Source organism: Hypomesus nipponensis, chromosome 11 (assembly GCF_054491055.1).
Source record: "Hypomesus nipponensis isolate SF chromosome 11, ASM5449105v1, whole genome shotgun sequence".
In the NCBI taxonomy this organism is placed as follows: Eukaryota; Metazoa; Chordata; class Actinopteri; order Osmeriformes; family Osmeridae; genus Hypomesus; species Hypomesus nipponensis.
In genome coordinates, this window is record NC_140371.1 from 8,270,773 (window position 1) to 8,286,157 (window position 15,385).

A 15,385-nucleotide genomic window follows, 5' to 3' on the forward strand; every position below is an offset into this window, starting at 1 on the left:
CACTGTGGGCTTTCTCGTAAACACCCATGTAAATCTCAGAAACGGTTTTAAAAAGTCATGAAACATAATCAGTGATATAAAAAAAAGTTGAATAGATATCAAAAAGCTGAATTATATAAAAATAGTTTAGGGTTGTGTCAACGTTGTAAAGTTTAAATGGTGGCTCTAGCTGAAAGATTGAGGAAGAAGAAGGATTTGGAAGTTGAAGAAGTTTTAAGAAGTTTGAAAGGATTTGAAAGAAAACTCAATTGGAAACCCATGTTAAAAATATTTTGAATATTGATTTATATTAATTCAACCATAAGAGGTACAAAGCTGAAAATTCACAGCCCCCATGGCCTGAAACTGCTGAATTTAGTAGTTTAGATAGTTGAATGGTTTAAATAGCTGAAGATTTGAAGGCGCTGAAAGGTGCCACGAACGAAATAGAAGATAAATAATAATAAGTTGAATAATGATTCAAAGAACAATACTTGGAATGCTGAAGCAGCATTCCAACAATAATAATAATAATAAGTTGAATAAAGACTCAAAGAACAATACTTGGAATGCTGAAGCAGCATTCCAACAATAAGTTGAATAAAGATTCAAAGAACAATACTTGGAATGCTGAAGCAGCATTCCAACAATTAAGAACACGGAGGATGCTGAGCCTCTATAAATGTAACGCTTTTCTTTGGCCAAATATGTGTGTGTAAAGAATGCTGATATGGGATATGAATCACATTAGTCAAGTCAAGCAGACAGTTGAATGGTGAATTGATGCTGCTCTGTTGAATTCATATGTAAATCTGACTTTGAAAGTGTCAGTGCCTCCCCAGCCACGAACCTCACCACACGTCACTGTTGCTAACAAACTTACAGATTCAACAGCGATGGCGGCGGGTACAGGCTAGTAAAGGAATTGCAGCTTGACATATGAGATCAAGGATGAGTAACCGCATGACGCATGCGCAGATTAATTGAGAAATTGAGAGATTAAAAAGATGCAAATTTAGAGAAATTGGCGAATTTGATATTAATGTGGTTTCTTTTTAAAATATGTTAGGTGATGAGTATTTTGAAATATTTGCTAACAAGGTTTTTGGTTGTTTGAGTACATTTTACATGAGTTTCAGAAAATTCAGAGGAAAGGTGATCCCAGAGGGTAATTCTGCATAATTATGCGAGTATTAATGCTGAAAGATGTGTCCGTTTGGATGAATTCGAAGTTTGGTGGTTAACAAATGCGTGATCAATATTTGTTGTAATTCCTAGCCAAACAGGGAGGTTTTTGAAGCCTTTCCGACCAGAACTTGTATTTATAAGCGGCATATATGTGTGAAGGTATTCAATAAAAATGCAGAAATTAAACCCCTGGTTTATAAATTGGTTCTAATACCTACAATCAGAAGAGTTATAGAGCAAAAATAAGGTAAACGCCATCTGAATAGAAAGTAACCATCTGTGTTGTTCAATAGAAGAAAAACAAAAAGTTTTAATTTAAAAGTTGGTCCCAGCGCGCTGTTGTTTGATTTGAGTTTGAACGTGCGCTGTTGAGTTGAGTTACTCAAGTAAAAACTAAGAGTAATTGAGAAAGTAACAAGTGTTACATTAAATCACAATACAAACTACAAAATATTCCAATTAAATATTTTCATTTTGGGTTTTTGGTCTGCAAAATTGAGATTTTAAGAATTGTCCGTGCATTACGCATGCTGAGGGCGTAATTGCTGGTAAACATAGGAATATTCAAAGGAGTATTCTGTATTACATGCTTTGATAAGACTTTTGAAAAGTTAAAGAAAAAGGTTTTGTTTTACGGGCTTATGTTACTCTTGTTAAATTGTGAATTTAAAGGTTTGAAAAGAAAAAGGGAGAATTTATATTTTCTTTTGTCTTAAGGGCATTGTTTGGTTGACGTGATTACGTAGCGAAATACTGGCATGAGTGACTTAGGTCTGGGAGCCGTTAATTGTCCGAACATTGATTTGATGAAACAACATTATGATAACGATAGTTTAAAGCAAATTAAAATGTGGCTCCGAGAATTAGTAGAAGGCTAATTTTGAAATTAAACGGTGAGCAGACATGGAAATCCCTCACCTTTCCGCAAAATTCGCCGTTTTGAAACCAAAACAGGTGACCTACGTGAATCGTGTAGATTCAATGAGAAATTGTTTTTTTGGGGGGTGGGGGGTATTCATATTCAGTGAACTGCGAACAGGTGCGCGTGTCAGAAGGGAGCGCTTGTGCATGGAAATATTAACGCAAAGGGCCATGCATCATCAGTGCAAACCACCATCAGAAGCTGAAAGCACCTGGCCTCGGTGAATGATGGTTTCAATCATTTTTATATTTTCTGGTATATCTAAGTTAAGTTACCCAGGAGCTCTGTTGACATATATTTAGCTAATGTTAGCTACAGCTTGATGAATTGAGTCCAGTGCCGCCGCTAGCCATTTTGGTGCCCTACGCAATTCCTTTATGATGCCCCCCCCCCACCACCACAGCTGCCCTGTCAATGCATCCACATTCTGTGTTTGATATGATGCTGGTTACGGAGTTAATGCGAGCGCGCAATGTGCGCGAGTGAAATTTTGGGGCCTTTATTTGAGTGCATGATGTATTTTTGTCTCAATTTTTCAGCCCCACCCTTATCTTTCTTAGCATGGTTTTCCAAATTAATTATAAACATTTAAAACTGAAAGCATGCAGCCAAGGAGCTCTCCACCTTTATTACTAATTTAAAAACTATTTGATCAATCGAATATAAAAGCATCATAGAATGTACAGTAAAGTAACATCTAGCTGGCGTCAGTTATTTCAAATGCATAGATATTGTTTAACAGTAAAATCTAAATTTCGTTTGCACCTAACATCATTGAGTGTGCTAAAATTAGCAATAACGTCAGCTAGTTCGAGGTGAGTGTGCATAGGCTAACTATAAGTTAGCAGCATATTTCCCGTATTTAACAATAATTAAACATGGACTTACCTGAAAGTGATGCACGGGCATCATCTTGCAGTTTATTTCTTTTTCTGCCCCTGACTCCTGTTGTCTTTTTGAGGCCATTTTCGAAAAGTTTACCTAGCCTACTGTCAAAGTTCGTCAGGCCACTGAGATAGAAAAGGGCACCCACGGCGAGCTTGGAAAGTTGAGTGTGTATTTGTTTTTTTGTGGGGTGCACCATCGTAACGTTTTTTGAGCAATTAAATATATCTTGTTTTGCCTGTTTTGTGATAAACATGCCTAAAAGGTGCGTAATATTTATATAGGCCTACTGAAATAATATCGGCATTATAGTTATAATAACTATGATGATTTTTCAGTTGGCAAATTTTTGGTGCCCCCTCAGGGCTTGGTGCCCTACGCACAGCGCGTAGTGTGCGTTATGGGAGCGGCGGCACTGATTGAGTCATTGAACACAGCAGGAGAGAACGCAGCGTTAACCAGCTAGCTAAAGCTCCAGTGGAAAATTACAAATGAACGTATGTGCCGCCTACACACAACAGTGACACTGACAGATCGAAAGCTAATTTGAGACAATATAAAGATGAAAAACTAGGCTAATAAACGTAAACGTAATTACCTTCACTAGACAACGTTTTCCAAATTGGACAAACGGCTATGTTTGTTTGTTTCAAGCTCCAAAAACAATTTTTTGCTCAAATCAGCCCAGAAAATTCGCTCTCGCGCTACGCACGCTCGCATTAACCATGGAAGTCCCTAACTAGCATCACATCAGGCACAGAATTTGCATGCATTAGCAGGGCGCTCGCTGTGGTGGCGTACCGATTCTGGTGGGCTGGTCTGGATCTAAGTCCAAGGCCTATTTTTACTCCCAGTCCTGCCGTTCTATCAATAAGCAGACCTACCAACCTGTACGCAATTTGTGTAGAGGATACGCATTTTGACTTCAAAGTACGTTTGTACTTGTATTGGCTGTCAATCATGATGGAAGAGTAGACAAGTAAAGTTACAGCATGTCCACCATCTCTTGTGGGGGTTATGCATTAAGCCATTTGTGGTGCCCTTACCACATTGTGCCTCATATCCTGTAAATGTTAGACCCAGTGACAGGCTGGTATCAAATGGTTTGCATAATACTTAGTAAGGAGGCCATAATATTTTTTGACTCATGGCTTAAGTTACGTTTCTCCAGCTCTCCCCAGGTTGGCATAAAAGTATCTCAAAATGCATCAGATTGATGCTTTAAAATATGGAATATTTAAATTTTTCTTATGGGGGAGCATGCACCCGGACCCCCTTAGAGGGGTAATATCCTTCTCACCTTTTTCACCCCTGACCCGTTTTCATGCCTGGTGAGATTTAGTCAATAATGGCAACCTTGTGTGTTACGGGAACTTATGGGAAGTTTGTGTTTGGACAGGAAGGTTGTTTTTATTTGGCAAAGGAATGTGATGTGTTTAAGGATTTTATTTTATTTGGAATTGTAACTTTATTATCAGATTTATAATAACCACGTGCACATTACTTTTATCACTTGTATTATTGTTTTTGTTGATTTTATGTAAAGCACCTTGAGCTGCAATTCCTGTATGAAATGTGCTATATAAATAAAGTCTTAATTACTTACTTACATCAAATATACATTGACATGAAATCAATTGGTGGCACTTTTCTAGTTGAGTTATTTTGAAGCTGTGTTTTTTCACAAATGTTTTATTTTGGTTTGAGGAAAGGAAATGTGAAAGATTGAGAAAGTGATTACATAGTTACATGAAAGATTGGTTTAGAGTGAACCATAAAAAGTTTATGAAATGAAGCAAGAGAACGTTTTGTGGATGTGATGAGATGAAACACGATGTTCTGAAAAGGGAACTATGCATATTCTTTGAATGTATGGGAAAACATTTTAAGTCAAAATAGTAAAATCTGGAATTTGGTTACAAATGAGAAAGAGAAAATAACTCAAATATACTTTTATTTTTAGTTTGATTGTAATTAGGCTTTAAGTTTTATTTTGATGTTTTGTCAAGAGCCTGACACAATGTTTGGGATAAACAGTTAGTCTGTGGTGAGATTGTATTAATGAATGGTATTAGTGCATAAGGAGGGTTATTATAACCTTTGTTCTGAAATAATTTGGGAAGACTCATTAAGTCTGATAAATTGTGGTTATGATAGTTTGTGCTAATTAGCTTGTTTTGGACTGCAGCCAAAGCAAGTTATGAAGTTCTACCTATCTGACCTTTATAGTTGGAAAAATGTTTTGTTAAAAGCTACATTAAGAACATTATTTGGTCTATATTTTCATTTGAGAAGCATACAGATTAAATTCTGGTTTGGGATATTGACAATATTTTTTATCATATCTTTGACAAAAAGAGGTGTGATTTGGTTAAACAGAGAATTTAAAATGATATAGGTCTTAAACTTAACTGTTTTAAAAGAAATAAAAGGTTTTTGGAGTGAAAGAAATGAGACTAGCAGTTGATTTTGTTTAAAAGGGAACAAAGAAACAGATTTCTAGACATAAGTAATAGGAGTTGAATATCAAATGATGAGGTCTTGTTATATATGTTTGCTCAACAATAGATAAATAGGGCAGTAAACCAAAGAGTGGATGAGTCAAACCAGGAGATTGGGTATTGATTAAAGTTATTAAAAGAAAGAACTGGTCCAGCCCAGGTGGGAGGGACCATAACAGGTACTGCTCACCACACCCACTGCAGTCAAAATAGCAGAGGATGTCTATGCATTTGTCACATTGTAAGAAAGTAAGGGACATTGATCCAGGGACAGATTTGTTACTCACCACAGTCTTGAGGCACAAGTCTGACTACAAAGGGGAGTCATTCTCTTAAAGAAAGGCACGTCTCAACCTCAGTGAAGAAACCAACGGCCAACAGAGACATAGGGTGTAGACTAAATAGGCTAAAAAGATAGGAGACAGTAAGCAGGGAAAGGTAGAAAAGATCACCCATTTCCTTGTCCGTAGTATTGTGACATCCGTGGTACCATATTTAGCTTACTGTTGCTAATATTCATAATGGTCTTCCATATACTATGGTTTGAAAAGGTGATTGCTCCTGTATGATGCCCCTAATGGAAACAATAGGACAGATAAAGACAACACCGCTGAGACGAGCAGAACAAACTAGTATTAGGAACTGGATTTACTGACAGAAAATTAGTGGTTGGAATGGATAATGTTTACTGCTCGCAAAAAAGGGCAGTCGAACTGTCTTGCATGCGCCAAGCTAGACCTCAACTAGGCACAGTGCTATTCCAGATGAGTGATTAAACAGATTACACAGGTTTAAAATGTGTGCTTCGTTATTGTAACAATAGTTTTATGTTAATGAACAATGCAAGAGCATCTCATTGCTGTTCCCTATGGTTAAAAGATGCAATGTTTTAACCTCAGTGACTATCTACAAGAGTGACTATCTTTGCTCGACTAGAAGTTCATACTGATAACATTGATTTTATTTTTCTGGGAATGCTAAGCAGATGTGGCAGCAAAGAGGCAGCCATACAGGAGGTCTTAACATTAGGAAAGGTATAATGTGGATGAGACTGTCTTGAGAGAAATGCAAGAAGTGTCACCAAAATAATAGGTTATGTAAATTTACAGGAGGATCTTATGTTACTAAAGAGTCTATTTCGTTATGCTATAGTGTTGAGCCATGTGATTAATCATGTCTCAACAGGAGGGAGTGATAACGAAAGAGTGTTTACAGCAGATGGAGTTCCAAACTGTCCAAGAAAAATCTTGTTTAGCATACCCGATTTGAGTGAGAACAAGATATGCATGAACTTTATTGAGTTAAAGAAATGTTGTAAAGATTCAGGAATGGGCCGATGACGAGCCAGTTGCTTTCAACTGACCTCTGTGAGAATGTAATTTGAATTGCTATGTAGTCTACTTCTTCTGAAATTCGCAGACAGGAGAGAGATGCTGTCTCAATCCAGTGAGAGGTCGCTGACCTAAGGAGACTGGACTGTGGTGACCGATTTGACACGTTAAGTCCTGGAAAATGACCCGAGTGAGGTTGCCGTTGTAACTAGACAACATTTTCTATGAGAAGATTACACTATCATCATGCACACAGTCATGGCATCCGTTTCAGCAAATTGGACTTTGAGAAACAAGGAGAAGTAAAGATGTAACTGTTTCATTGATAACAATGCAAATGTTAAATAGATTTAGAAGTGAAGTTTTAATCTTGAGATAGGTTAGAAACCTTTCTGTGGAATAAAACGTAGGTACAAACACTCCTATCATGATACGTTCTACCAGTTACGTAAATATGTTCCAGTTGATTTGTTATGTTCCAGGGCAGAAGTTTGAATGTTTTGAGAACAGTTATAGACTGTCGGAAGAGGTGATAACAATGCTGTTTCATTTATGTGACTTGGGACTTGCATTAAAGCTTCATGTTTAGTTTTTGAGAAACTTGGTTCTACTACAGAAAATTGATATTAATTTGAAAAGAAACAGAAATTGACAACATGTAATGAGATTTCAGGATTTGTGCCAAAGTGATGTGTCTTATCATGCAAAGGTTGTAAAAGAGTTAGTAGTAGGCTGGAAAGAAATGTCTGTTGATCGTAAGTCCTGACTGCTCTGTAGGAGATCACCTTCGGGGGAGGGGGAGAAGCTTTTGCAATCTATAAAATTGAGATAAGTTTGACAGGGGGGTACATCTGGAGACAAAATCTGGGGTGACTTAAGGGTTAAACAGGGTTTTGTTTGGTTAACTGAGGTTTATGACTCCCTGACTTGGAGAGAAATGCTTATCACCTAACCTGGAGAGGAAGACCACAATCAGTCCCTGTCTTAGTCAAACCTGACTGACAGTCTACTGAATGGTTGATGGTTTTAGAGATGACCGTGTAGACAACAAGTAGGCATGTTCTTATATCCTGATAATTTCTGTATTGGTTTATTTGTTGCAAATCTTTGTTTCTACTTGATTTTGGTGGTGAATGAGATCTGAGATGAAGTAATGTCTGCCAGTGAATGCAACAGAAGTCAAATTACCATTCTGCTGCGTGATGACGGGTTTTACCCAATACCATGGGCTTCCGTCATGTCCAAGCATTCACACTACTAGACTATAATGCTGTGTAGTCTTATTGAATATTACACATTTTTGATTTTCATGAATTATTTTGATTTTATGTATTTTTGATTTTATTGACTGTGTGTGGGAATAACACATTTTATTCAGGATAAACAGGAGGGATATGTTGGGAAAATTGAAGATGTAACACATTTATCCTGTATAAGAATGATTCTGTGTTCAGCATTCCTTGTGTGTAGAGAGAGGCCTACCCCCAAATCTGGACTTTGGGTAATACTAGGTATATGTAAACAAGGTGACCTGGGCTGACCACTCTCTCTTACTGGAGAGGCCATAAAAGATGTCTGGCCTTATCTGTGTTGGGTGAATCATGTGGTCAAGCTTACAGGGGTCAAAAGGCACACACACTCAAACACGCACGCACACACGCCCGCGCCAGGTCTATCCAAGGAGCCAATGAAGAAGAGCCATGCAACATTTGCATGCCTTTGTCTTAACCAATGACTGTACAGAGCGGTTCTGCTTAAATAGCAAGCTAGCGCAACATGCTAGCGGACAAACTTTGTAGCACAATGGCGTGTGATGTTTTTGTCTTCTTGTGGGCCGGCCGCAAGTAATAAAGCTTTCTTAAACTTGTTCACCAACTGACTGTGCAATGCTTGATAGATTAATATTTCTGACATAAGGTATCTTTACTTTTACTCAAGTATGGCTTTTGGGTACTTTATACACCACTGGTAATCTCTTGAATCGTCTGGCTTCACTTCCGGTCTTTAGAAAGTATAATTCTTCCAAATATTGTGATGTTTCTTTGAAGCCATTTTTTTATTTTGTATACATTTTCTAAATTCAAAGAAATCAAGTTAAATGAAGGACTAATGTTGGCCTGGTCCTAACCATACTCTCGTACATTTCATTTGTACAGAGTCTGGCCTTGCTCCATTGACAAGCGTTGACTTCCTTGTAGGCGGGTACTCTGTTGAAGTTTAAATCTATTGGATCTGCCCAGAGCCACTCTAATCTGCCATAACCAATCGCTAGCATTTGCCTTAGCCAATTTCTTTACCACTACTGTAACACAGCTAGCTGCCATAACTGGAAAATCAAACTGTTCCCGAACCCCGTGGGGAGGAGGGCCACAACATCATGGCCACCAACAAAACTCAACAAAACTTGTTCTTGCTCCGGCTTTAGCTTATGGATATTTGGCAGCGTTGCTACCACGGACCTAATGGCTTCGCTTGCATCTTTCTCGGCCGCCATTACAGAACTACAACACGAACTAGCGCCACTCCCTCTGTTCGCTGATTGGCCAGAAAATTAACCGGAGACATCTGACTTACGTACCTGATGGCCAGACCTAGTACAGAAGCTAAATCAAAATTGAGCGGAAGTACGTAGGAGGGCAGAGCCAGGCTAGACTAATGTAGCCTAATGTTCATAATTTTTGTCGTTCATGTAATCAATTAAATTCTGAAAAAAAACAATATTAAAAATATATATATTGTAAACATTGTATAAATGAACGAGACATTTTTAACATTGAACCTTTTAATAGTGAGTATTGAAACAATGCAGTCACTATTTGTAGATCTTTGTATCAAATCCGTTTTTAAAGCACTCATTAAAAAAATAATTATGCAATAAAGACATTTTTTACACATTTGACATGCATCCTGTTCAGTTTGAAACTTTACATTCAATACAAATTGATTTTCCAACATCAAATGCACGTTTTGACAGGTTTGTGTATTTTTTAGGGCTGTGAAATGATTAAAAAATGTAATCAAATTAATCACAGGTTTCTGTGGATTAATCATGATTAATTCCATATTATTATTATTTTCCGAATTGTTGTCATTAGTGTGCGTCTTTGATTTTGCGCTACCTTGATGCTCGCAAAACGTCTACAACTTTTTGTAATACATTTCGCAACTGTGCTAGTCACCTTGTCACAGGCAGACTTAGTGAGGGCCCTACGCTGTTCAGTGAGGGTGGTTTGGTGCATTTGACATAGAATTTGATATCACATTGTTGTAATGATGAAGATAGGTTACAATTTAATGGTTTATCTGAGTTAAAATGAAACTTTTATCCATATTTTTTGTATATTCTATATTACTGGAAACCATATGTTAAGCTGTTGACTGATCATTATTAATACTACAAACCGGTAGAACAATATTAGGCCCAAAGCGTCAAGATCTGGATATTAGGTGCTGAGGAATGCGGGAAAGAAAAACACTTGAAGATATGCATCTACTTTCACAGGCACGAGGCCCCAACTATAAATCAAGTGGCACGTTTGAGACCCTGCGCCCACACACATGTCTGTAACTGCAGAGTTCAGGGACAGTACCATTAGCCGTAAATTGGGAGAATTGTCACAGGGCCAGTGCCACAAGTCGTAAATTGGGAGAATTGTCGTTGTATTAGGAAAACACCTGTAATCTGAAACCCCAGGACAAGGGACCAATAATGTGAGGGTGCATAATGTAATGTATCTGGACCAACTGTATTGTACCAATAGCAAAAAATGACACAAATAATAGGCAAAAAATACAGTATAAAAGGGACTGTCCGGAGATAAACGGACAGTCTGCTCTTCGGAGCTCACTCACTGTTTTACCCTGTGTTGGAATAAACCTTTGCATCAGACTCTGAGTTCCAGTGCCGGGTCAACACTTAGAATAATTTTCAACGTTTGGACTTAGTTTATTTTTGACTTGTTCGGACGTAGGATTTTCTTCACTTCGAGACTCTGATTTATTTTCACTATACACGGGAACTTATAAAATTATCCACAACACATTCTACTTGAACTCCCCTCGCCGACCAACGCATGCTTCGCGTTGAGGTGGTATAGGTTACTTTAGGCTGGTATTGCTTCGGTGAAACAATAACATTCAGTCATTTAGCATTCAGTCATTTAGTCACTCCACTTACTTACTTACTGTGCTTACTCATACTAGTGCCCTCAGTGTACATTAAGAATCATTTGATGCTGGAATATAAAGAACAGACAATAGAGGGGGGGTGCATCTCACGACAGGCTTGCACCCCCTGCTAACCCTGACTAGGAAAGTGTTACATGCCTGAAACTTACTGTGCTTACTCATACTAGCCCAATCTTGTGCAATGCACACACTCTGTGAATAACGGACACTATAAAATTAAAGATATTGAATACAATTTAATAATATAAACCCTTTATTATTTGCAATGCAGTTGCAGTCCCATATTACCTGCTGGTAGGTATTTTGATTTTGGGAAACAGTAACACGGCTGTAACACTTTCCTAGTCAAGGTTAGCAGGGGGTGCAATAAGCCTAAGCCTAGTCGTGAAATGCACTCCCCCCTCTATTGTCTGTTTTGTATATCCCAGCATCAAATGATTCTTACTGTACACTGAGGGCACTAGTATGAGTAAGCAACAGTAACTTTCAGACATGTGACATTTTCCTAGTCAGGGTTAGTGGGGGGTGCATTGCACTTACATCTAATGGAAAACCTGCCATAAAATGTTCTCCCCCCGCATATGTTTCTATCCTTCTACTCCAGCATTATGTACATTTAATAGCATAAATTGAATACCAATACATGTGTATGTATAGGGTGGACAGATCTGAAAACTGAATACTCCATTGTAGGTGAGGGATTATTATTTTTTATTTTCTCATTTATTTCATTGACTTAAACAATAAGTATAATATTTTCTATCTTAAAAAAGGATTTGATGGTTCTTTTGATGTTGATACATGGTTGATACATTGTTTTTAGTACTTCTCTTTTGTAGGCTAGGCATGTGAACCTTTGGTCCCTTTTCAGGACAGCTGATAGCCTATTCTGGATCAGAAGGCTGTTTTTTTCGACCTGTCTGAGTAACCCACCCTATACGCACAGGCTAACTGCATTACAATCGCATGCCTTTGAACCTATACATTAGTATGAAGAGCCGTGCCATGTGAAATACTTTGAACCTGCTACACTAGCAATAATCATGATCATACTGGGGTATATTTCCTCAGAATGCGATGTCGTGGAGCAAGAATGTTGGTTCGCGTTTGTTACTATACCGTTTGAATGACGAATTTTAAGGATTTTGTGTTGAAAATAGCATCTGATATTTACACAGATAACAGACATCCTTCTCTTGAATTCAACAACAAAGATAGTATAATGTGAGACTTCTGTCTCCCCTTCTTTTGGATGCGATATCAAGACGTATTTAGGCCACAGAGTGGATGCACAGGGTCTCCATCCTCTGGGAACGAAAATGGTGAAAACCATTGAAGATGCACCAGCACCAATGATTGTCACTGAGCTTAAAGCATACCTGGGGTTGCTGAACTATTATAATAATTTCCTTCCAAAGTTGGCGACGCTGCTAGCCCCTCTACATCTGCTGCGGGGAAAAGATGTTCAGTGGATGTGGAAAAAGCCCCAACAAGAAGCTTTTAAGGAATCTAAAGCTCTACTAAAATCAGCAGAGGTGCTAGTGCATTACTTATCAGATTCAGAACTGATTCTATCTTGTGACGCCTCACCCTACGGGGTTGGTGCAGTGCTCTCGCAGCGCAGAAAAGGAGATTGTGGGGGAACCCATTGGGTTCATGCCAAGGACACTAATGCCTTCGGAGAAGCAGTATTCATAGCCCTTGATCAGTTTGTTCAATGAAGTGAAGGCAGTTCCTCAAATGGGATCACCCAGAGTGCAAAGGTGGGCTGTGATGTTACAACCATATCAGTACAAGATTGTGTACAAGCCAGGAAGGTACCATCAAAATGCTGATGCGCTAAGTACACTCCCAGTGCCAGGTGGGGGAGAACCTGATGGCACTGATGATCAAGTGCTGATGATGGATTTAATGGACGACTCGCCTGTAAGTGAAACACAAATTAGGAAGTGGACTTTGCATGACATAACGCTCTCCAGTACATGAGTACGTCTTAAAGGGTTGGCCTGAAAAAGTAGAGCCGCAACTGTTACCATACTATCACAGGACTTGGGAAGCGAGAATCATCATACCATCACAAGGTCGAGCGGCTGTATTGGAACAGTTAAATCAGACCCATTCCGGCATGTCCACAATGAAGGGATTGGCTCGGTCATACATGTGGTGGCCTGGTATGGATCAGGAGGTAGAGAGAGTGGTTCAGAATTGTGATGTGTGTCAAAGTTTCGGAAAGGCACCTGCTCAAGCTCCTTTGCACCTGTGGGAGTGGCCAGGCTCATCTTGGGAAAGACTTCATGTACACTATGCAGGGCCCTTCTTAGGAAGAATGTTCCTCATTCTGGTAGATTCTCATTCCATGTGGATGGAAGTTTATTCTCTCACAAATGCCACTTCCCAAATTACTATTGAGAAACTGAGAATGTGTTTCAGTACAAATGGATTACCTAAAATGTTAGTGTCAGGCAACGGAACATGCTTTACTAGTGAAGAGTTAGAAACTTTCATGAAGAGAAATGGCATTCAACATGTAACCTCAGCTCCTTATCCTTCTTCAAACAGCCTGGCTGAACGTGCTGTTCAAACTTTCAAGAAGGGAATGAAAAAGATGAAAGGTGACACTGTGGAGACGAGTAGCAGGATTCTTGTTTACTTATAGGATCACTCCTCATGCAACAACTGGGTTGTCACCTGCTCAAATATTAATGTCACGGAAGTTGAGATCCACATTTGACATTCCTGATGTGAAGACTGGTGAAGACTAGAGTTCAACTTTTCCCAAACCCTGTGGGGAGGAGGGCCACAACATCATGGCCACCAACAAAACTCAACAAGGATTGTTCTTGCTCCAGCTTTGACTTCTGGATATTCAACAGCGTTGCCAAAACGGACCGAACAGCTTCGCTCGCATCTTTCTCAGCCGCCATTACTGAACCACAACTGAAACTAGCACACCACATCGTCATCGTTCTCAGCCACTCACTCTGTTCGCTGATTGGACCTACAAAAATGTTGTTTCCAAAAACCGTGTAATACATCGAAATCCCAGACCGAGTACAGAAGCAAAAAGACATACGTAGGAGGGCAGAGCCAGGCTAGCACAGTGCGTTATCTGCGCCAAAGTCCTTGCCAACAAATGCATGAGACCGTCCAAACTAATAAGCAGACTAATTTGCAGACAACTCATCTCCAATACCGCAACAAACCCAGGGCATTTTTTGAGCGCAAGGCAAAATAATTGACCCTCTTCCAAAATGAGATGAGGGAAGTCACTGCTACTGGCAAGAAACTTTAAAAAATATCATATACAGTTGCTGACGAAATCGCCAAAGCAAAGAAAAGACATTCAATTGCAGAAACTTTGATTTTACCATGCACAACAGAGATTGTCACAGAATGATTTGGAGAGGACAAGTCAAAACAATTGGCGGAGACACCATTATCAAATAATACAATCAAGCGTCGCATCGCAACAATATCAGAAGACGTGAATGAGTCTACCAACAACAAAAATCTTTATTTATAAAGCACATTTAACACAATATAAATTGATCCAAAGTGCTGTACATAGTGCATAGCAGAACTATGCTATAAAACAACAATTAAAAGTTTCCAAAAGCTAAAGGATAAAAATGTGTTTTTAGAGTAGATTTAAAAATATCCAATGAAGGACGGCTAACTTTTTCCATTTGCGATTTAAAAGATAATTGATGAGTGCCTTTACACATTTTGAACATTGACAAACTGCCATTTGTTCTATCTAGATCAGACCAGTCCGTCCCACGTAAGGCAAATAAAAAATAAATGAAAAAATGCAGGGGTGTCGTTACACCCTTTTTACTGGGGCAAATGCCCCAGTATAAATCTGCTGTGCCCCAGTCAAATCTAAAGTTTGAGTTTTAACAATTTATTTTATTAGTCAGTGCATTAATTTAGATTGATGCTCTTCTGAGCTTGCCAAATAGCCACTGCAGCACGCACACAGAAGTCCAGGTGTCGGACTTGGCACACAAGTCAGAATGAGGTAGGCTAAGAAAACATTACAAAAATACAGATAGTTTCTAAATGATAGGCCTGCCAATCCTATTTTGACAAAAACACAACAACTATATTACATGAAGCAAAAAAAACAGTATTTGTGCTGAAAGGAATGGGAAATCCCTGCCAAAGCCGATATCAAACTTGCGTCCCTGAACTGTTGTATAGTGGGTTAAGCAAGGGGAGTTTCTATAGCCGAATAGTGCATTGTGCGCAGCAAGCTTGAAAGAGAAAAAGGGGATATGAATAGGGGCCTGTGCCCCAGTAGAGTTTTATGTCTAACAACGCCTCTGAATAAATATGTTGAGCGGTAGGAAATTTGTAGTCCTGAAAGACTACAGTGATCACACGATTTA

At 38.8% G+C, this 15,385-nt stretch overlaps 1 protein-coding gene across 1 annotated transcript in view; it reads right to left on the bottom strand.

The window, feature by feature from the left end:
- csmd1b (CUB and Sushi multiple domains 1b) overlaps positions 1-15,385 on the bottom strand; it is a 390,765-nt gene that overhangs the window by 70,218 nt on the left and 305,162 nt on the right. The gene's annotated exons all lie outside the window — the stretch shown is intronic.